Source organism: Pieris rapae, chromosome Z, assembly GCF_905147795.1.
Source record: "Pieris rapae chromosome Z, ilPieRapa1.1, whole genome shotgun sequence".
In the NCBI taxonomy this organism is placed as follows: Eukaryota; Metazoa; Arthropoda; class Insecta; order Lepidoptera; family Pieridae; genus Pieris; species Pieris rapae.
Genome location: NC_059534.1, coordinates 2874167 through 2897461, shown reverse-complemented (window position 1 = coordinate 2897461; position 23295 = coordinate 2874167). Strand labels below are relative to the sequence as shown.

The window sequence follows — 23295 nt, the reverse complement described above, 5'->3', positions numbered from 1 at the left end:
CTGTGTAAAAAGGCTTACTATAAAGTTATTGATTATCTAGTTGATAAAAGGGCCTGGGACTAATGCTGGGCAGGCTACCTCTAATTAATTTGATATATTTGTTTTAAATATTGTTTGATGATTTGCTTTTTTAAAAGAGTACCGAGAGTTTTTTTCGCCGGCTTTTTCTCTCGGCCTACACCCTCTGTCTTTGCCGATGAGTAGGGATGCCTACAAGTTCGAATTGATTGACGTGGAATAAGTGATACCTAGATGATCTTATGTTCCAAAATAAACGTATTTTTATTTTATCCCGATATAAAACGATTGATGCAATAATGGACCGTGGTTATGCAAGCAGTGCTAGGTTCGTATACATCGTTAATGTTTCGTGTTATTTACGCAGCGGTTTTTACACGTAGGCACTTTGTACAAATATAAGTATTCGAAAAATGTACAAATTTCAGTGGCGCTAAATACTACCATAGTTTTACTAAAAAATTATTGAATTCGAGGTAAACAAACACGGGTTACGAAGAAAATTGAATTTCGTATTGCGCACCCAATCCCTGAATAATAAAACATGTAAATGCTGTATGTAGGTTTCGAAAACATTGTGGTAGTGTTTATTACATAACCCCAGTCCTGCATATTAACGCGCATCGCATTGACAATATTTTTGTTGTGCAATTATATAAATATTTACAAGCATTTCTTGTTCCTACGCTAAACTTTTATTCTATTGTATTACTTAGAGAAGATATTGATGTATTGGCGGACGGATACGAGTGCTCAAGTACATTTTCATGGATTTCGCACAATCCTTGTGCTTTTGAATAGTCATAGGTCGATGAGGATAACAATACATACTCGATTCTTGGAACCCACAACTAATTGAACTCTATGATCTATTCTGAACAAAAGAACCCAATACTTAGTCGAATTAAAATAACGTCGGTATTTATTTTTATACAATGATTTGCTCGTAGATACAATAAAAAAAAACCTTCGCAAACTTAAAACACATGTTGCATCTTTAACAAGTAAAATTTTATATATGATTTTCACTTTGACTATTTAGGTAGGTTCACCTCATATTAACAGTATACGTATACCAATGTTATATAGCCCTACTAGGTCCGGTAATTCGCGAGATTAGTGCGACATATTAGTATATGGTACTGAAGAAATGAATTCAGTGTTTAGAAAATATATGAAGAAAACATACCGCTGCTATTTTTGGTTCCCAAGCAAGAATTCAAGCTTGTGTTGTGTAATAGTATCAAATCAGCTGATAAGTTTATCTAAATACTGATAGCATTATAGTTTATTTTTCTTTATAACGCGATAAGGCGACTAAAATGCAATTCTGAAAATATTCTTTTCAGACGAAAAACAAGTTCTTGAGTTTTCTGCCTTGTATAACTAAACGATCCGTCTAATACTCGATCATCTTCAGGTAATAATTACTTATTACTTCAGATAATTACTTATTTTATTACATTCTTTGGTACTTATATATTTATATAGTTGAATAAAATCATTTTATTGTCACCTATCCAATTAATATTATTAGTACTTGACTATATCTAAAGATATATTAATGGCGTAAAAAACATTCCATTTAATAAGGTAAGCTGTAAATCTTTCTCAATAAATAAAATAAAAAAAAATCCAGAGTGAAGATATTTATCTTATTTTCTAATTCAAATCATACGATTTTGACATAATCAAATTTGACATCTGACATCTACAGTTTGTCGTTAATGTGTTCTCTCTTTATTCCTTTAATATAGGATCTTAAAGATGCCATAACAGCTATATGGGCCTGATACGAACACTGTCCAACTCCATGCTCACTTGCCTTTCCAACACTGAACTGTGATAAAAAATACAAAAGTTAACTTATGGACTACTAAGTTACAATTAGTTGTACAAACTGGTACTCGGTAATGACTGATTCACGAACTAGATTATCGTGTTTACTTTTGTGCATATGACTGGACACATGAGTCATACGATACGCGACGCAAAGTCTAAGTGGGGTGCTTACGAACCATGTACCACAAGGCAAATAATGGGATCGTACTGCGCACTTATGTATTTCAAAAATTGTTTACTCCGGTGGGTCTGCGACGCAAAAATATTTCACACAGTAATTTATGTGTATCAGACTGACAGATTACGAAACCCTTACAAGCGCTTCTTTTTAAAAACATTTAGTTGGTTTTTGGACATACCAAAAACCCATTCTTTGGGAATTTGTGAACTTAACCAATGCTGTGGGAAAATATATATTAGTTATTAAATTTAATTGCGTCTAAAATGGCCTGGTGTCAGACCTAAACAGTTATTTAAGTTTATAATCTCATTTAGACAAATAACAAAATTAATAACAATCGAAATGTGTGTAAAACTATGTCTTACACCTCACATTCCTAGTTTATTATGGAATAGCTGCCAAATAGATACCTATCCACGATCTCATTTAATCGTGAAATCTCTCTATACGGCGGCTTTTTTAGAATAATTATTATATAGAACTGAATTAGAACTTAAGCTTAGACTAATTACATTTTCATATTTTTTAAAAGGACGGTTAAATAATTACAACTATTTATTCAAATTCAATATTTTACTTTAACCGTTATTATTAGAAGGTTAATTATTACTTTATATGACAGAACTCTTCGATAGAGTCTAGGTCTAAATTTTTTCTATAGCAAGCGGGTAATTTATTTTTTAATTAGTTCTAGATTACAGTAAAAATAGTTTGCTTTTTGTCGTTTGTTTTTATTCCTTGTTTTTTCTATTATTATAATATTGTGGCGGTTCGTTGGGTACACAGTTTCTAACTTAGGAAGGACCGTCATCTTAGCCTGTGAGATTATGATGAAATAAGATCGAGAGTATTAATCAGAAGATTACAACTCTTTCAACTTTTTTGAAATTTATCTTAAAAACGGTGGCTCTTAGGAAAATAGTATTGTGACATTCTTTATAGATAATTATCTGCTCTACAATTTTTGTCTGAGCTAAATTTATGATAAAACTTACCATTTTGCTGAAAATCGTGAAAAGCCCGTTTCGGTGACCTTTGACCCCGAGTAAATTATTTTGCACACACATTTTTAAATTATTTTGTCGGATTGATGAGGACTTTTCACATTTTCTTTATAATAGTCTATTGACCAATCCTACCAATGTTCAGCCAAGTGGGATTTTTTTAACCTTGGATGTCTAAATTGACCGGAATAATCAAAGTGCATTATCGTAACAATACAGTTGATAAAAATAACGACTTCAATTCACTATTATTGGTGAAAGCCTCAAAAATGCTTGTAATTCTTGAATTTATAATTTAGAACACCATTCATTAATAATAATTAAAGATGTGTAATTTTTTTGACTTATAACGATATCAGTCTCGGTCTCACCACCAATCTACGAATGTGTCATCGAAGGTCCGACAAATTAGCGCCAACATCAAAGTTGAGTCATACATATTAAATAAATGTATTCTCATTAAATTGAACGAACACCAAATGAGGCCACCTCATTTCACTGACCTAATTTTTACAAGGATATCACAAACTTTGCACAGAATAACTAGAGTTCCGTCTCAACTTCACACTGCTGCATTGCATACACTATTAAGAGTGAAGATAGACGCGAGTGCGTGGTTAATATTGAAGTATCTGCAATAAATACTTGTGCAAACATAGTAGTTTCTCGCTCATTTCTCATTTAATGGTAATTGTAGAATCACAGTAATTTATTGATAAGTTTACAAATTAATTATTTATGAGCGAGCATACTATAAATCACAGAACACAATATTGTGTGTGATTTTTCTGTGAACTTCTCTTAAAAATATTATATTTAAGCTCTGGTGAAACTTTAAAATGTAGGCCAGATTTTAAATTAAAAATTAAAATGATGTAAATTTATACTGTGTACCCTAAATAGTATTTATTTGTAAAAAAAACTTAAAGATTTCTATTACTATGAAATGAATTGCGCTGAATATTAATTATATGAAGTCTTTCTCTCACGCACAAAAACCCACAAACACTCCTACGCATACTACATATTATATTTTTTGACTAAATCGAAATTGTTTTTATACAGTATATTTTTATCCATTTGTCTCTTGCTGCCAAACAGTGTCGCATGTGTTAAAAAGAGACATATATTATATCATATAGCATATCAAAAATATAGTCAACGTAATCAGAATTAGGTAAATCGAATTAGGTATTCTATACGATATATAATAAAAACATTTAGTAATATTGCATACATATCTACTTACCAAACTCTCCCAACGAACATGCCCTCATCTAAACAGCAACAAGTCAAGGGCCTATGATTAACTTAAACTGTTCCTATTCAATGTACCCGTATAATTCTATTTCTTTGTTTTCCAAAGAGATTCGTAAATATATAATTGAGAGCGATTTCTTCTCAAACGAGTTAATAAAATAATCTTTAGCAATATATAAAATGCATTGTAGTGTTTTTGTTAATAAAATACTTTCCAATTTATAAATATTAATCTATCGCCCGACGCAATCATGTTATAATAGATATTCCTTGGACTTATTATAGAAAAGTACGTCTCTGTCTTCTGTGTCTGACAGATGTCAGGTGTCGATTACCTTCACTAGAAAATGAGAAAGAAAAATCAATTATCGCCAGACGGAATTTGATAGTACTTCCTCAGGGTTGAAGCTCGCACGTGCCTGTGTTTAATGATTAATAACATTCAGAGATTACTAAACACGTGAGAATCGAATAAAAAGTCGTCAATGTACACTATTACGATGAAAATATGTAATATATTCACTAACTCCATGACAGGAAATAATACTTATTGAGTCACTGTTCCTAGATAAAACGTTTCAAGTGCATTGTAAGTCAATTCAAATACATATGTCATAAGTAATTTATTAATATAACCAGTAACAAATCTAATAATACTCTAAAACACTGTAATGGCCCGCGTCAAGATACCCGGAGAACAGAAGGTGTTTGATAACCCTACCATGACCGTATTCGATTGTTTTTAAACCTGAGTTCATGTGAACGACGAATGTAAACTCGGGGTGTAACTCACTCACGCAATGCAGTTCCACATGACCGGCGTATTCACCATCCCTTGACATTAAATTGCGATAGTCGGACGCCTGATGTATACAAATCCCGTACGATCGGTCGCCGATTATGAAATCCTTGTATCGGATCCAATTATCGACCACTCGGTCGACGACTCGCTGGCGTATCTCCCTGTGTTTCTCTTGCGTCCCGAACACACAATAGGAGACGGATCTAAAGAGACAGTTACCATCGCCACGTATTGGTACGATGCGGCGAGACATGCAAACGTCTCTTCGAAGTAGCTGTCTTGGTTGGCTTTGGTACATCGTTATCAATATGATGAGCTGTTAGAATATTTTTGTCGCATCGTGTCGATTTGGGAGAAGCTTAGTTAAAATAATTTTCAATCACCTGTTTCTTACGTTCATGACAAATGTTTTAAATGTCAAGTTCAAATGTCGGTCAGTTGTCAGCTTCAAATTGTGTGCCACAGATCGATTTGTGCCGGTCAGTTTCGCATCTAATTGACGGTAACGAGGCGAAAGTGTTCGGCTGTAAACTGTATTGTAAAAATTCACAATAATTTTGTCCAACTATTATAGATTTTATTATAACAGGTAAACTTCATATTTCTGTCGTAAGCTCGAGACGGCATAGACAACGTGGGCATAGACTCATACTCTCTAGAGTCTGATGTTGTTGACGACTTGTTGACCTTGAACTTGTGTTCGTAACCAATAGGTGAGTTTGTCATCTTAGAGTTCGTTATACGTTCAAATGATTAGGTTGATGTTCTAATGACAATGAAATTTTTAGCTTATTTAATCAGTTTTAATTTAGAATTAGTGGCGTCGTTTAACAGCACGTGAGCTTTTATAAAGGAAATAAAATCACTAGGAATTTAATTTTACATTATAAAATCTCCGTTCGGACGGAAGTTTTATTTCCGTTACCGTCGTTCCTGTTAAATTTTTATTTTACATTTTTTTTTATTGTTACGTAGTTGTAATATGTGAATAAAAAAGGCTCTGGGACTCTATGCCTACTAAAATTGAACTATATTGGCTCAAGTGTTTTGCATACATCCTTCATCTAATTGCTTGCATGTACTCCGGATATGAGTTCCCTTCATTCACTATGCATACGTTTTAGTATTTACACTCGTGTTCTAACACAGATATTTAATGCATTCACGAAAAAGGTTAGCCTCTACTTTTCCCAGTTTGATTGGTCTCCTAAAGTTCAGTTATAACCCTGAATTTCGATCTTACACGAGGGGTTGTTAATTGTTATACCCTTAGCATGTAAGAGCTATGGCTAACCTCTTGACTATCTAATATGCTAAGTAATGAAAAGGAGATCATATAAGCATACCAAGCGGGAGCAGGGTTAGTCGATTGTCACTGCCCATTAAGATTGCACCTGTGTTTCTTAATTACTATTTCAAATAAATAATTTTGTTTTTTTTTAATATTATTTCAAGTATCCGTATAACAGTGCATACAGAGTCAGAAGTGAAACTTCTTTGTAAATTGATTATTACAGTGGTAAAAGCCCCAATATATGATCATGTACCAGTATATGATCACTCCATGTATTTGTATAATATAAACAACTAAAAATCTGCGTTTATTGCACAAGACTTTATGCGACAGAATTTCAATCTAAACTTCTAATATGTAAATACTAAACGAATACATCAACCAATGGCGTGTATTTTTCTCACACTCTCAATCGCTCTCTCTCTTTTATTTGACAAAAAAGCTGCACATCTTTGTGACGTTCTGTAAAAAAATTATGCGCCTCATGCGCATAAAGAAGTTTCAAAAAATATTTTTGAAACTTCTATTGATTTACCTACTTTGTGTTGTAATTTTTCTTGCTACAGTTTTTACTGTTAGTAATTTAATAAGTGTTGTACATCTCACAGCGTCTGGTAATGCGCACTTATTTTACTATATAAAGTAAACATAATAAACAAATTTAAATTCAATCAAACTCATGGAATACATGCAAGTATACACTTGCCTTTACGAAACAGTTCATGGGATAACTAAAAATAAAAATGACTCGATCCTCGTGGTATCTCTAACCGGTTCGCAATTTTACATTCACTATCTCTGTCCTTGGCATTTGTGGAAGAGAGAGGGAAGATCAGCCTACGTTTTAAGTTACTATGTTTTGTACGCTGAGTCACATTTTGGTTTTTTGTCCTTATTAGCCATGAATGGTTGGTTTTTACCCCTTCCTGTAGAGAAACATGATAATATTTAATATCCACAGGTTGTCGTTACTTAGTTTTAAAAATAACTTTTTATGTAGATTTTAATACAATATGTTAATCGGAGAAAAAATGCGTTTAATACCAATTTTTTTTAATGCGTGTAATTAACGCTTGAAAACAATGCGAAGAATTACCAGTTGCCACAATGAGTTCAGTTTGTCACTCTGCATCTTCTTCACATAGAGTTCAGAATAGTTGTTCAGGTTAATACCTGTAGCTAAGTTTCAGTTTCGTCCGTTGTTCCACACACCGCCGCGCACCACCACCATGTGGAACCAGCTGCACCCTGAAGTATTTCCGAACCAATTCGACTTCGGGTCCTCCAAAAAAGCACGTAACAATTTTTTTAAGGGCCGGCAACGCATTCGTGAACTCTCGCTTAATATCAGGTCCGCCTCCTGCCCGTTGACCCATGTTCTAAGAAACAATAATAAATAACGTCTGCCTTAAGAAAATCCTAATAAAGATGGCAAGGAAATTGAATTTTTAAAAAGCTTCTTTTCATTCCCCGTTGCAATCTTGTTCATGTTAAATACTACATAGCGGTTATTGTTAAGTGAATCGATTTAAGAGGGTTTTTATTACCTTGATGAAAATCTTCGTCTTTGTGTTCAGTTCATATTGTGAATAACAAAGTGTTAATATTCAAGTTATACGCGATTTGAAACCAGATATTCTACGAACTTTTGACGATTTTAACATTTGAAAGTATAAACTAGTAATCTTAGTAAATACATTCACCGTAGATAAATTGGTAAAACTGACATATATGTTTACAATTTTAGTTAGATAATGTATCAGTTACAGACTGCCGTTTTCGGGTCTAAAGCCAAGGCGGTTTGTTCACGATATTTTCCTTCACCGAGCGAATGTTAACTACGAACATAGAAAGAAACTCCTTCGGTGCACAACTGCGGATCGAACCTACTATACGTTGAGAGTCGCAATGTAGCCACTAGGCTAACACTGCTCCAATGAACGAGGTCGTGTTAATTAAGAAAGCGTCTCTGTCTAGATCACAGTTAGACATCTTTATTAAGTGGGGTTCTAGTTAGACTACATTTTGTGTTTGATTCTATAGATTCCTTTAGATGCATGAATAGGGTCGTTATACCTCGTCAAAGGAATTGGAATTTGAAGGAATAATGTTCCTAGTGCACACGTTGCTTTTCCAATATTTACGGTAGAGTAGGTTTTGTGGATAAGTTGGTATTTGCTAACAGAGCCAGTAGGTATAATCTTATTCCCCTGGTAAATATCAAGAGACGAGGAAATCTGAGTGGAGCTAGCTAAGGATTTTTATTTTAAGATAACATATAAGAATAATATTTATTTGTAACCCCTCAATTCTTAAAAAGTTAAAATCAAGCAATTTTAAGAACCCTTGGTGGGTTCTTACATATTACCTACTATCAATCTATGTTATCCATTACTGAGAACTATATCCTTTATTTTTTATACGTTTAAAAACGTTAGTTATTTCATTATTCAGTGCCTAAATTTAATCACACTTCGGCCTTAAGACCCTGATTCTTAAGGCACAAATTTGTCACACTATCTCCTTTTTTATTTCGGCACATAAAAACAAAATACAGGTAGGTACCAACTAGCGCGCTCGTGATATTCCACTTCCACCTAATAATTATGAAACAATGGGCATAGAAAGAGTGATATGAATGGGGCAGTTATACACCCATTGTTAATGGTGAAAGTAATAACGATGAGACGGCGCTAATGAAAAAATGTGGGAATAACTCGGGATAATACGAAATTTATACAACACGTTAGTTGTGATTATATATGTGTTTGTGTGGAGCTCGGGTCTCGGTGAACAACTCATTTCATCGAAGCGTACAGACTCACAGAGTACTGGATTCTAACTTCCAATCTTGATATCGCTTCTGAAGTTTTTGAACGCTGTTTGGTAAAGTTCTGGCAATATCCGTTGCCACGGAACTTGGAATAGCGTGTAGTGGTAGAGATTCCAATGTCTAAGTCAGCATTGCATCGTTGTTGCTCTTGCATATTACAGAGTGATTGTTCAAGGTTATTAATGCTATTTGAGGAGCTGAAGATAATGCACACACAACTTGAAGAGAGTATGTAAAAAAACCTTCCTAAAAGACTCATAACATTTGTGAAAGATGTGCACAGACCGCATGTATTTACTGCTTTAGAAAGTATAGCATACCTTTTTGCTATTTCCTTATAAAAGCCTTGTAAGACCCTACCTACCCAGGCTCTCGACACTGAATGTCACAATATCATATTCGGAGCCTAGAACCCTGTTGGCATGGATGCTTTTTAAGCCGCTTATAATTAATTTCATTAGTCATTTGCTTCGTCAACCCAATTTGGAAATGAACTTTAAAACAGTCAAATAATACTTATTTAGTTTTATGTAGCAAATATTTGTATATGTATACAAATTGAAACGTAATTTTATTCGATTGGTACGCATTGGTACTTATGAACAAATAACCATAGCAATACATTCGTAATCAAGTATAAAAGTATAGTTACAAAAAAAATTAGAAAGAAAATTTATATCAGATTTATAGGGATTATATAGTCCGGCCGTAGAGAAAAAAGTCTATTTGTTATCGTACAAGCTTTCCAGTCCTTATTAAAACTCCGAGCGTTTCCGAGAATGGTTTTAAAATATATTGTTGGAAGAATATAGTTTGCTTTGCGGAAACTTCTGTTCTCATTATTAAATGAAATCGCTGGGGAAATAGTCGGATTATTTTATAAAGAAAATACTTCCATAATAAGTGATTATATTTTATTCGTAACAAAGTTTTTCCCTAACTTTCTAAATTTGGTAATCTTCCTTTGTTTAATACAAAATAACATCAAAACAATTAACAATTTTTATTCTTGCGTAAAACTCCTCAGATATTTTATCATTCTTGCTTCACGAACATGTTTCAGACCTTTTTTCTTTATTCGTACGCTCTCGTGTATTTTAATAGCTTCAATAATGCGAAAACTATTGCAATGCATGACTGTATTGTATTGTTTGTCCAAAGAACTCTTTGAGCTCGTTGAAACCAACTGATTCTAGTAGCTCACCTACTAGTAGTAGTAGTAGACTATGGTGTCCGTATAAAATAAGATAATATACGTATATCTAACGCTAAATAATTAGAATACATTTCTCTATAAGAGAAATGTATTCTAATTATTTGGTGGCATTATACGAGATATATCATACGAGATGGACGTGTTTACTTGACTTTTATGTCAAGCTGTCCATTACCGCTAGCTCCAACATGAATTCTCTTCCATCACCAACAACCGCTTCTATAGAATCGTGATGGCTTTAGAATTAAGTATCTATTTATCAAGAATCCCCCAGAAGAATCTTATGGCCAAGAAAATTCGATCGCGGGACCACAGACTAATTCTTTTGATGCACATATGTATGACATATCATGACTCATTCCAAACAAAAGGCATGTGATTTAACGATTATGTACATCAGACACGGCTGTGTTTAATAAGCGACTATTATTTTATTTACTGATTTAAATGTAAATGTGCACAGTATAGTATTAACTCACTTTACTTCTACAGTTTAAGTAAGTTCTAACACACATACACGTATATAACCAATGTGAAATGTTGATGACGATTACAAAGGTATAATTCGTTAGAAACATTTCTCATACAAATTTGAGGCTAAAGTCCTCACTCCCATTATCTAAAAATACGTATGTAATCTAAGTCATTTCAGAAATTCGTGTAAACATAAAGAGGCGAGCAATTAGCCGCGTTCAAACAAATACCAACGAGTGCTTCGAATTCTCCACGCGTAGGTTTTCTGCTACAACTATGTCAATTTATACATCATTTGTAATATAAAAGCAATGGAAGATAAAACTTAATATAAGAAGAAGTAAAAATATGCCACTCACAGCGGGCACACCGGGATAGAAAAGTATATTGAAATCGGTCGATACTTAGAAACTATAGGTAAACGTTAAACACGGTCGTAATTTCCGCCTAACATTCCTAATCCTTTCACAAATATATTGTGGCGTAGTTTAGGAAATTGGATAACATTTTCCTAACTGGCGTTATCATAGCATACAAGATATTGCTGATGTAGGTTATTTCGCGAATAACCCTCTAACGATAGATGCTTTCTATGCCAAGAGATTCTTGATTATATAGAATTGTGTAAGTAGGCAACTGATAAATTGAGTAAGTAAAACATTTATTTGTGGCAGAATTAGTAACGAGGAACAGTATATAGATTTTTTTCAATATTACTATTACCTATATTGTACTTTCCTATCAATGTTTCCTGAATACCCACTATGAAAATAACTGCAGCAGCAACATGACTTGACCGTGTGCACACGGTAACCGTCTCTCTATTACTGCCTATATTTTAGTATTTAATCTCATTAATCAGTCGACAAACACAAGAATTTTCAATTTGAAATATTAGTTACCGATTTTAACAAGCAAACTGAAATATTTGATAGTTAGATAAAATTAAGCTACCAGTATTAAGAGTACTCATGTCTAACTAAGAATCAGTGAATCAGATTCATTGGTTGCATCTGACTCATCAAATTATTAAGTAATAAATTATTGTGAGTCAGTATGTAGAATTTGTATTAGTTACTTAATACGTTTATTTGCATATTACATACAAAGTTTCGATTTTACATACTTAATATTAGTTTGAGGAAAAGTAAACCAATTTATAGATCGTCTATCAATTTAAATTGATTGCATTGTCACACAAAATTAAATAAAGTTGTGTTAATAAAACAAAATTTATCATCATATTGTCAAAATTAAATAATTTAGTTAATCCCGGTATAAAATTATAGGAGTGCTATTATACCCTTAAATTGCTGAAGCATTAACTCATGCTGCGTATTGGAAAACTCATACAAGAGCTCTTAATCAGACCGAAGTAAAAATATTGAGAACCGTGCGTTCCGGATTTAGGTCAACAGACATACGATGGTATAAAATTCATACCACTGGCTAATTGATATTGGGTATTTCTCAATTTCCTCGTATAAAAAATATTCAGCAATATAACATTATCCCCGTGTAATCATATTATATAAAAGAGCTAATCTGTATATGATAGGTTTATGGTAATATATTTTAATCAGCGGTGTTTACCTTCCGCAAACAAAAGTTATAGCCAATGCTACCTCTCCCGTTTATTATATATGGTAAAATAATTATGTACTGATAAAATCACTAACATCTAAGAGGTTACGATACTTTTTAGTATCGCTATTATATTATACCTCCTAAAATGCCTAGAATATCTATCAAATTTGAAGGATTTGTGTACATATGACACGTAGGTATTTATTTCAATTTGCCCTTCCAAAAGAATATTACATTTTTTTCCTTAAAAGCGTTCTTCTTAGTAATGAAAATATTTAACTACTACTTACTACTTAACTTCTACTTACTATTTACTTAAGATAGTATCCCAAAATACTACTACTAGTGGTTACTGAAATATATCACTATAGATACATAAGGTTCGTTAGTTAGTCCGGAAAAGGAATCACTCTCGTCGCTTTGACAACCAATATTTCATTTTCCATATTAATCAAGCAGACGGCACGTAGTGCACTTAGTAGCCCATCAATAACTTTCTTTCCCAATCAAAAATGAATGATATAAATCCGTTTTAATTACGCCTAATTATATAACTAACTTATTATACAACAAAAATACCAATTATTTGACCCAAATTATTAACAACATACGAATAAGCCTGATGGTTTCCAGAAAATCAATTCTTGACCTCTTTCCGCAACCCCTCTCGTTTTAGGGATACGCACATTCCAGGATCGATAGCGAAAAGGAGCTGGGAGTTTCGCGAATATAGACCTTATTTGTTACGCAATAAGAATAATAATAGAGAAAATTTGCTACTTCTCAAGAAATTATTTGTAAGCAAACTTGACACTGGCCAACAAAACTGGAAATTAAACAGTTTCTAACACCATTATTATCGTTAACTTTATGCTTCCTAACGAAAAAATTTTTTGTGACTTAATATTGGAACAGATATATTTGTTAAAATTCAATAATGGATCGCATGGTCACGAATCGTCTTTCTGGGGCGTAATAAAACTTCCCGAAAATGAAAAAATATAAGGAGCTTGGTATAGCTGAGCTATATATAGTTCATGATTACATAAGTACGTATATAATAATCCAATGATAATACAACCCTATGGGCCTTTAACTTAGATTCCATCTGTCCATATATAATTTTAATAGATAACTCCTTCAAATAAGCTGTGTGTTATGTCGTTGATTCTCGGGTTTCAATCATGTCGCTATCATCAAAATGTTTGCCTTTACTGTAGGGGCAAATGTTAATTTCGTATACAAACGAAGTTGTTCCCAATCGTGGCTCGTTCTTCTAAGCTATCACTGTTTTTGTGAGAAAATGTATGCCATATTATATATGAAAATCACCTTTACTATAATCATTGAAATAGTCAAACGTGATGTTAATAATAAATACCCATGGGCTCCTTTCAATACCATTCGTTAAGGAACTTATTGAATAGAATCTGGTGGGAATTTGTTAAATATATATTATAGACTATGCGCGGAATTATATGCAAACAGTTTTGTACAGAAGAAGTAACAGTTAAAATATATAATAACAATAAATAAACATATTTATGTAAACTTACTCTGACCAGTACTAAGATTTTATTATAACTTACCTTACGTTCTTGAAGGGTAGACAAAAGGCAAATTTCATAAAAGGCCGGCAACGCACTCGCGAGCCCTCTGGCATTGAGTGTCCATGGGCGGTGGTATCACTTTTAAGAGTTGTGTACGCTTTTTGGATTTGGATATACCTGCCGTGTTCTTCACCTACTTATACACACACATATATACAGCCAGAATGCTCGCGAGAATGGCCGGCCTTTTAACAGTTGGTACGATCTTGATAGACCTGCCTAAGCCACATCAGGTGAGCCTCCTGCCCGTTTCTTCCTGTTCTATAAAAAAAATACAAATTTCGCGAATTACACCTTTCAGTGCGACAGTTTTTCACATTCTCAAAGAGCCATAAGCTATGCTCGCTGAATCGATTATTGAATTTGCATCATATTGAAATTGTGCTCAAAATAAAGTCAGGATGAAGGTTGTTCGGGATCCTTTTCACGTTGTATGCAAAATTTATCAAAAATTTAGCCGAGCAAAGAACGCCGTAGGCGATCAACTGTGGCTGTATAAAAACGCTATGTGAATTGCCTCGCACACAAGACGCTTCATGCTTAGTAATTTATTTGGAATTATTTATGTACTAGATTTTATCTAGTAAATAGTTTTTGGTTTCACTAGTAATGCTTACTTTTTGATATAGTTTTCTTGGTTATACTACAGCAACTTTGCATTTTATTTTGTTACAATGAGATAGAACGTATCGTGTAATTTATGCGAAATAGATAGAGAACGATAATACAAAACAGTATTGGCTAACCTCAACCGTCGCTCACAAAAGCAACAAAAGAATCTTAATCGCTCAGAATCAAACATATTTATTTGTATCATACAGTCAACGCCACAGTGTATTATATTCAAAGCCAAAATGGCGTCGCATAGTCTACGGAGCGCATAACCTCCATAACAATTCCCTGGAATATAGGAGTGGAGAAGTGTGTCAGTGGCTCTTTAATTAACATAGTTCGTTGTTTGATTTCATTTATAGTTTGTTCCAAACCTTGTTCATAACTGAAAAAGTATTTCATTAATAGATGTTGTAGTTTTTGAGTTTTTACACTTTCGTTACTTAACAAGAAGACTTGTCAATCGCTGTTTGCCTGTTTCCGTAGAAAAAAATCGACAACAGCGACCTCAAAGCAGGATCTTCCTTCACCATGACAATGCTTCAGCGCACTCTGCAAAACGGACTGTTGAATATTTGACTATGGCAGGTGTCAAGATAATGAGTCATACGCCATACAGTCCTGACCTGGCGCCCTGCAACTTTAATTTATTCTCTACTAGCCCCAGATGATAAAGATAACTTTACTTTTACTAGCCCTAGATGCCGCGAAAGCTTACTAAATACCACAGAAGAGACCACCCAGGCCCACTGCTTTTCACAGTGGTTGTCGCTAATGTGACGATGTGTAGAGTGGAACGGCAATTATTTCAAAAAGCAATAAAAGTATTGGCAACTTTCAACATTAAGCCGTTTCTAAAAAAATTGGAGCATAGTTATACTATAATATTAATAAGTTTTATAATTATAAAATATATAGTAATAATAACTTTAACCGCAATAGTTATACCACACCTAAAACTGGCCGCCCCTTGACTTTAGTTGACAAATTAGTATTTGAATAATGAATTTATTAGCACAAGTATGGGTTTTTCGATTAGGGAGAAACGAAAACAATAGGCATTTAACAGTTGTATGTTAGTGTTAAAGAATTACATACTTTTAAAGGCATGTTTTTTGAGGTTGTTATTCCAAAATACAAGTTCACCATATGGTCATTAGATAGTCTAAATAATGATGAAAAATAACTACTATTCGCCCTGTATTTTCTGTTGACTAGTTAATGTGAAATTAATTCTTCCGTTTTTAAATATTGTTTATAAACATAGTTGAAAATACAATTAAATAAATATGATTTGATTTAATTTTTAATGCAAAGGTCAATCCTTTCTAACTAAAGATAAGTAAAAAGTGTACAATATTACTTTTAAATAAGTAAGTATAGACAAGTGTTAAAAAACGAAATATATATTCTTAAATGTCTAAAGAATTCTGTGCTTCAAATTAATTTTGACGTAATGAGTTTGCAACTTGCAAAAAGTTCTCAGTTCTTGCTGTACTTGTAACTTATTTAATAACAGTTTATTGTTCAAACAAAAAACTCACCGACCCAAAGACTAACAAACTATATTAAAAACTAGCGGATTTGTAGTAAATCGTTTATGTTTTGCAAATAAGTAATGAGGGAAAATAACACTCAGGGGCAAAGGAGCGTCTTTACGTAATACTTGCTACTATGCAGTATGTTTATTGCGATAGAAAACATTATTACAAATTAACGCCTACATTTACAAATTACGACAAATGTATTGTAAAAGTAAAACTTTGTTATTATGTGCAAGAGGTAAATTATATGTTATAATGTCACGGCTTGTATCAATAAATCATTCAGAACATAACGAATCACAATTTACCGGCTAATTATTTCTCTTAAAGTATGTCTTATCAAAATAGCGTTATAATTTTGCGGAAACTGGGATTTATTAAAAACAGTATACTTGTATTCCGAAATCGGAGTCCAAATCTAGGTTATATGAAAAACTGTGTTATTATTTTGACTCTATATCTTTAATTTAATTTTAAACTGAAAATGCCTAAAGGAGAATCGTTATAGCTTCTGATTTTGTCATTATTTGAGGACATTTATAGCTAAATGGTGCGAATCTTAATTTCGCCAAGGATCCACGTTATAACGACGATTTCAGTGTTCATTGCATACAATTTGTATAGAATATACGAATTCCGTTTGTAGGATGCATGTACGGTGCGCTAACGTTTTCGATAGCTATTATAATACTTATCTTCAACAACGATACCAATAAGGTAAGTTTCGGGTCAGTTTAGGAAAGCTATTAATATTGTTATAATTGATGTTCCCGCAAATTAATTTAGCAATTCTCAAATGTCTATATTAATTTAATTTGGTCTATCATTATTAGTGTGAATAATAAACACCGCTATTGAGATAAGTTTGTAATTTATACATTTTATTTTTTATATAATAGGAGGTAGGTCTATAGGTCTATAGGTCATAGGAACTCATAGGTTAAGTGATAGACCTGCCTGGTTTTTTAAGAACTGGTATTCTCTTAAGTTAAAGGACCCAAAAATGTGTCTTAGAAATTTCAAAGTATGGAGAATTTCTGTGGCGCATTTTTCACCTAATGTTGAAATCTTACCGTTCCAGCGTTCAGAAAGGATTGACCATTTGGTCAGTGTTCTGTGTTCTCTGAAACTTGTTAGAGGCTTACAGATGAAGAGGAGAAGCATAGCTTCAGCAAAACAGATTAGTAGGCTACAGAAATAAAAACTTGACTGGGTGACATTACAAATTAGATAGTAGTATTTTACGGAATGTCTAAAACTATGTATAACGTCATCATATGCAAAATCTAGGCTTTTCAAATCTTCATGCCGGTTTCAATTCTCCATATAAGTATTTATATTCAACATATTCTGTTTTTCAGTTTGTGAATCATTTCCGACCACAGTACATAATATGCATAGTTAGTGTTTACCAAACTAAAAAAAAACATTTACAAAGGAATTGTGATGCGTTTATGTAAACAATGAATAGCGTACCATGCTTTTAACTTTAACGGGTTTTCATACAATTTTTCATTCCGTATTTCAATATTCTGAAATCCTTTTTTAGTGAAAGCACTCATGAAATGACAAATTCACATTTATAACCGGATTTCTGCGCTATATAATCGGTAAATACGTTGCGATTTTATATGTAAGATATATTAAGTTTATATATTTGTAAGATATATAAAGTAATTAATATTAAGATAATCTGTTAAATATAACACAATGTTTCCATGTTTGCCTGTAGATAATTTGACTAAAATAGCGGTCATTAATTATTCAAAATCAGAATCGTTTAGGGAATTCCGGCCTTAGCACGAGGATACATGAAAAGGAAATACTGTAAAGGAATCGGAACCTTCAAATACAATGGAAACTCTAGACAACGATACAAAATGGATTCTGGATTGCCTAAAGGTTTAGGAAGATATATGATGAAAAGAAACGTTAGCTAAAAATAAAGAAATTTGAACGTTTTGGTGATAAATCAAAATTCTAATTACATTCATAAGTTCATACTTATGAACGCTTTTCTGTACATCATTTAAATTAACAGCCTGTTCAAGCACTACGTCTGCAATAAACAGACAAGATGTACAAATTCACCTAAAAAAACAGTTCACTTAAAGTTTTTAGTTTATTATAGATTCAATTTTCAAAAATTTTACTGCACATGGCATTTGATTTCATTGTATTTTTGCATCGTTCGAAACAGCATTTGAGTTTGATTATTGGAAGATCGTGGTATATACATATTATTATTTAATAGAACTAAACATATTTCTAGTTCTTATCTTAACATTACGTGCCAGTTTAACATTGCGCTATCAAAAATTCCTCGAAAGTGATGATAAACCAGTGATTCAAGACATTGACTCACCTCGGCATAATTAAATTACTGCCATTTTTGAGATCTGACCTCTGAAACAAATTGTCCTGACAGCTGGGGCCACTATAGGAATTTCTGGGTCAAGTATTTAAGATGTGTTGAGGCTCTTGCCCTTTACAAGAGTTGATTATCCCCATTATGTTGCATAAATTTGGTGGATTTTGGTTAGGCGTGAGAGTTCGTACACTAACTTTACTCTGAAACATATATCCGACTCCAAATTTCACTACAATTATTAAATAATATTCTTATTTTATTTCTCTTGACAGAGAATTAGATGTTTTAAATGGATTAATTAGTTAATTTGACTTTGTAAGTATAAGTCAAATTTTTGTACGTCTAAACATTGTGGGTTCGAATGTAACGAGAATCTCCCTACTAACGACAAGCATAGAGTTTTGCAAAGTATGTTCTATTCGCTACAAATGGTTAATCCAGATGGCAGTCGATGGAGACTGAGGTATATTTGATAACCTGATTTTTATAGTGCGTTGAAGTTATGTAACGATCCCATGCGATCAATGCATGAATATTCATGCAATCATTATAACAATTTAACTGAAAGATATAATGAGTGTCGTCTTTCATTACGTGAACAATAAAACAATATCACTGATAGCTATCAGATGACGTCACTACTCTTATCGATTCGAAACTATATTTGTACACATACAATATATTCATCGAGATACAATCCCAAAACAAATTTATAAAAAAATGCGATTTCTTTTTGCTTTTAGTTAGAAGAGCTCTTATGCTCATCTCAGTCCAACATAACTCGAGCAACAACTTAAATTGTGTATATATATGGTGAAAATATGCATAAAAAATATAATACAAGGTTTTAGAAATAAATATACGATTTATCTACCACAACGTCAAGGTTGGTCTATTGTATCACTTTATTACGTCCCACTTTGGAATAAATAGGTCAGCGCCCGGGACACGAGTCACTCCAGAGCCAGGTAAAAGGGTGGGGCGGGGTACTCCCCATTTAGGATCGTTTTCCTCTATCCACACTTAACTAATGTAACCTCATTTACACAAGCACAGTGTACGGCATTCAGTGTTGCTAAAAGACGATTTGAACACGTTTTTATTATTGATCAACCAAAACTAAATGGCACAAAACAACAAACACTTTTTGCCCACACGTGTCCAGTATTGCAGTCTCTATTAGCCTATCAAATACAACAGCATTTTTATATTTATTTATTGTATGTATATTCTGTAGTAATAGATTTTGAATGAGAGTGGGGCTTTTAAACTTAATCAATATAAAGGTACAATATATATTAATATTTCGAGTAATATAATTCTATCAAACGATTCAATGTGATGCGGCATAATATCGCGGACCACCATTCTAGTTTTGCTGCGCGTGATACAGTGACAGGAACTGAAAATAAAAAAAAATGTCATTCTGTGTAACGTCTGTCGATTTAACGACAAGCAACCTAAAGCGTTGAAGTCACCTGGCTTTGGTTGGTTTGGCTTGTCTTCCATACAATGATACAATCTACATACCAGTACACCCTTCCGCAATAACAACTCAGTAATAAAAAAATGATTTTTAAGCTGCCGAAATTAAATTACTTCGGAGCAGTTTATATAATTTTGAAGCTTTGTTGTCCTTGCCTGTAATAAACTCGACTATCGGCTTCATAGGTACCTAACATTCTAAGGAATCCGTTCTTTTGTGTACAAGTTGGGATTGCTTGAGCGTGAATTACCACGAAGATGCCTCAATATCGCAAGATATGATTAAAATCAGTAAAAAATACAGCATAATTTCTGAATGGAAATAAGAAAGACCAGTCTGAAATAAACTTTTTGTTTTTCTAATACAGATGTTTCTTCTCCATTTAACGACAACTCTTTGTAACGTCGAAATTGAACAGAGTCTCTTGAGTGTCGTTGTAAGAGCTTCCACTGTAACAGTATAATTTGGAATATAATTATTTATTATCCGTACAGTATAATTTTACATGTGATATGCGAATTGCGACTAATGACAAATTACGTTTTCATGATGGTCGTAGTTCAATTCGTAGTTTCAGATTCGATTTCAAATGAAAGGTGTTGGAACTATGTATAACGAAAGGCTGTATAATTTTACGTTTTTTTTATAGAACAGTAGCGGGCAGGAGGCTTACCTGATGTTAAGTGATCCTGCCGCCCATGGACACTCTCGATGCTAGAGGGCTCGCGAGTGCGTTGCCGGCCTTTTTAAGAATTTGTACGCTCTAATTAATATTATTTGTCGTTAGTAAGTAGATTCTCGTTACATTCGAACCCACCTCTCATTCGTCTCAAAGTTATCAGATATTTTCTCAAGAGCTTTTTCGATGTTATGCTAAATTACATCTGTTTTATCTATATGAGCCTTGCGATACTAAATTTATTTATTACACAATCTAATGTATGTTACATAAAATATATAAAAGTCATACAAAGCACTTACAATGCCGTCGCTTCAATTAAGAGTCAGTCGTTATCTGACAGCTGACGGTAAAATTTAACATCGATTGAAAACTGTCAGATTTTATAAACTGACGGTGCATAGAAGCCGAGGAAAATGAAACGACATAAAAATATGTGCGCTTTGGGGCTCGTTTAGTTAAAACAGTGAGATAGAAAACTGGTGATAATGTTCATTTGCATTAATTATTGAGGTTCAAAGATATAATTATTTAGATTCATACATTTTATCAACGGAGTTGCAGCTTGCAACACTGGCAAATCTTGTATTTTCATGTAGCTTAATCTACTATCCACATCCGTGAGATAGTTATTATGTTGTGTTGAAAATAACTTCATGAGTACCGGAGTAACTAACTACTCAACAACTTGCAAGGAGTTGATTGCGCGTCAACCGAGTATAACTTTGTTTAAAACTTTAAGAGATGTTGCCCAGGGCGTACATGTATATAATATGACTGGGATATTAAGGGGCTTTTCCCGTCTCCTTTTGTCCACTGTTTTTAACATTTTTTGATAAGATTCAACGGCAATGTATTTCCATCAGACGGCCTATATTCTTTTGAACACATCATGACATCTGTTATTTTGAAATGATTTTGTGACTTTATCAGTGACAGTTTCGAAAAATAGACGGCATATGTCACTACTTGTCAATAAAATAATAATAATAATCAGAGGAACGGATGCAATCTGGTGCCAAGACCTTAGGGTTATAGCGCCTTCGTTTTATATATATATATATATCTTACACTATAAATATCTCGATAAAGTTTCTAAAAAGTTATATATAGTATGATAATTAAAAAAAATACTCGAAAAATAATTCTTTTAAATTGGATTCGAACCGACAACGCAGTATAGCTCCAATAAAACATAGGTCGGCCGACAACCGCGTCGAACTCGTTTATCGGTTGAGCACAATTCGAACTGGAATTTTGAGGCAAATTGAGAGCGGAAACAACGGTCCACCGCGTGACCGCCACAGCGGAAAGGTATTCCATACTTTCCGCTCATATTTTCGACGAAAATGTACATTTGACTTTAGTCAAAATAAATGTCACCTATTGACATTGTTAATATTTTTTTTAGTTTGGCCTGTGATATTGTTGGCCTATATATTTAAATATCGGCTTCCATACACATGTGTGAAATTCGTAAGTGTATACAAAGGAACTAACTCAAATCGAAATGAACCTTTTTGTTTTTCTTTTATATAAGCAAATGTCTTTGAGATATGGATATCTGGGTTAAAATATTGACTAATTCAATTTTTTTTTATTAATACATTGCTTACCGCTATAAGTATATGCGCCTTAATAGCACTAACATTAAACTAGAAGATACGAAACAGACGCTCGATAATAAACATTTCTTTTTAAATCTTACAATACTCAATACTTGCTAGACGACCATGCTATATTTTTTATATAAAAGACAAATCTGTTATAAGCTAAAATCTAATAAACTTGAGGCTTTGTAACAAGATATTAAGTTAGCTGTCGGCAAAGTACCTACAACGAAGAGTAAATTTACCTCGTGTAAAAATATTACAGATTAAATAAAATCGTGAAGCTATAAGCCATTTCGTTCGTCAGACTTCATATTCAAAATCTATTTTGCATTTTTTTTTCTCTTCGTCGTAGAAATTGGATTCTTAGGTTATATAGATAGTATTGGACGAAAGCTAAATAATTCTTAGATAACGAATATAATGTAGTCTGATCAAATTAAAAACAATGCAGGCGTAGTACTAAAGTTTGCTTGGAAAAATGGAAACCACATTAATCCTCCAGCCGAGGGAACAGTTCAGTCCTTAAACCTTAAGTGAACTGCGAAACGACTTTCAAAATCCACTATAAATGCACTCGGCTGTTCTAGGCAAGGAGTGGATATCGTGACAGCACCCCAACGTGTTTAATGAAGAGAATTTAGTGTTGTTCAGCAAGAATATTTCATATAACACATTACTCACAGAAGAGGCTTCTTACTTTTAAATTATAAAACCGAAATTTAAATACAATAAAAATCATATCGAATTCTTGTACTGAAATTGCATGAACACACAATTTTGTCATTAACTTGAATAAACATGTCGTCCAAATACTATATTAAAAATAAACGTTATGTATATTTAAATTTCGAATTAATATATAATAAGAA

The 23295-nt window shown here is 33.1% G+C and overlaps 1 protein-coding gene across 1 annotated transcript in view; it reads left to right on the top strand.

Moving 5' to 3' along the window:
- The window catches only part of LOC111003321 (Krueppel-like factor luna), a 67345-nt gene that overhangs the window by 5942 nt on the left and 38108 nt on the right, over window positions 1-23295 (top strand). The gene's annotated exons all lie outside the window — the stretch shown is intronic.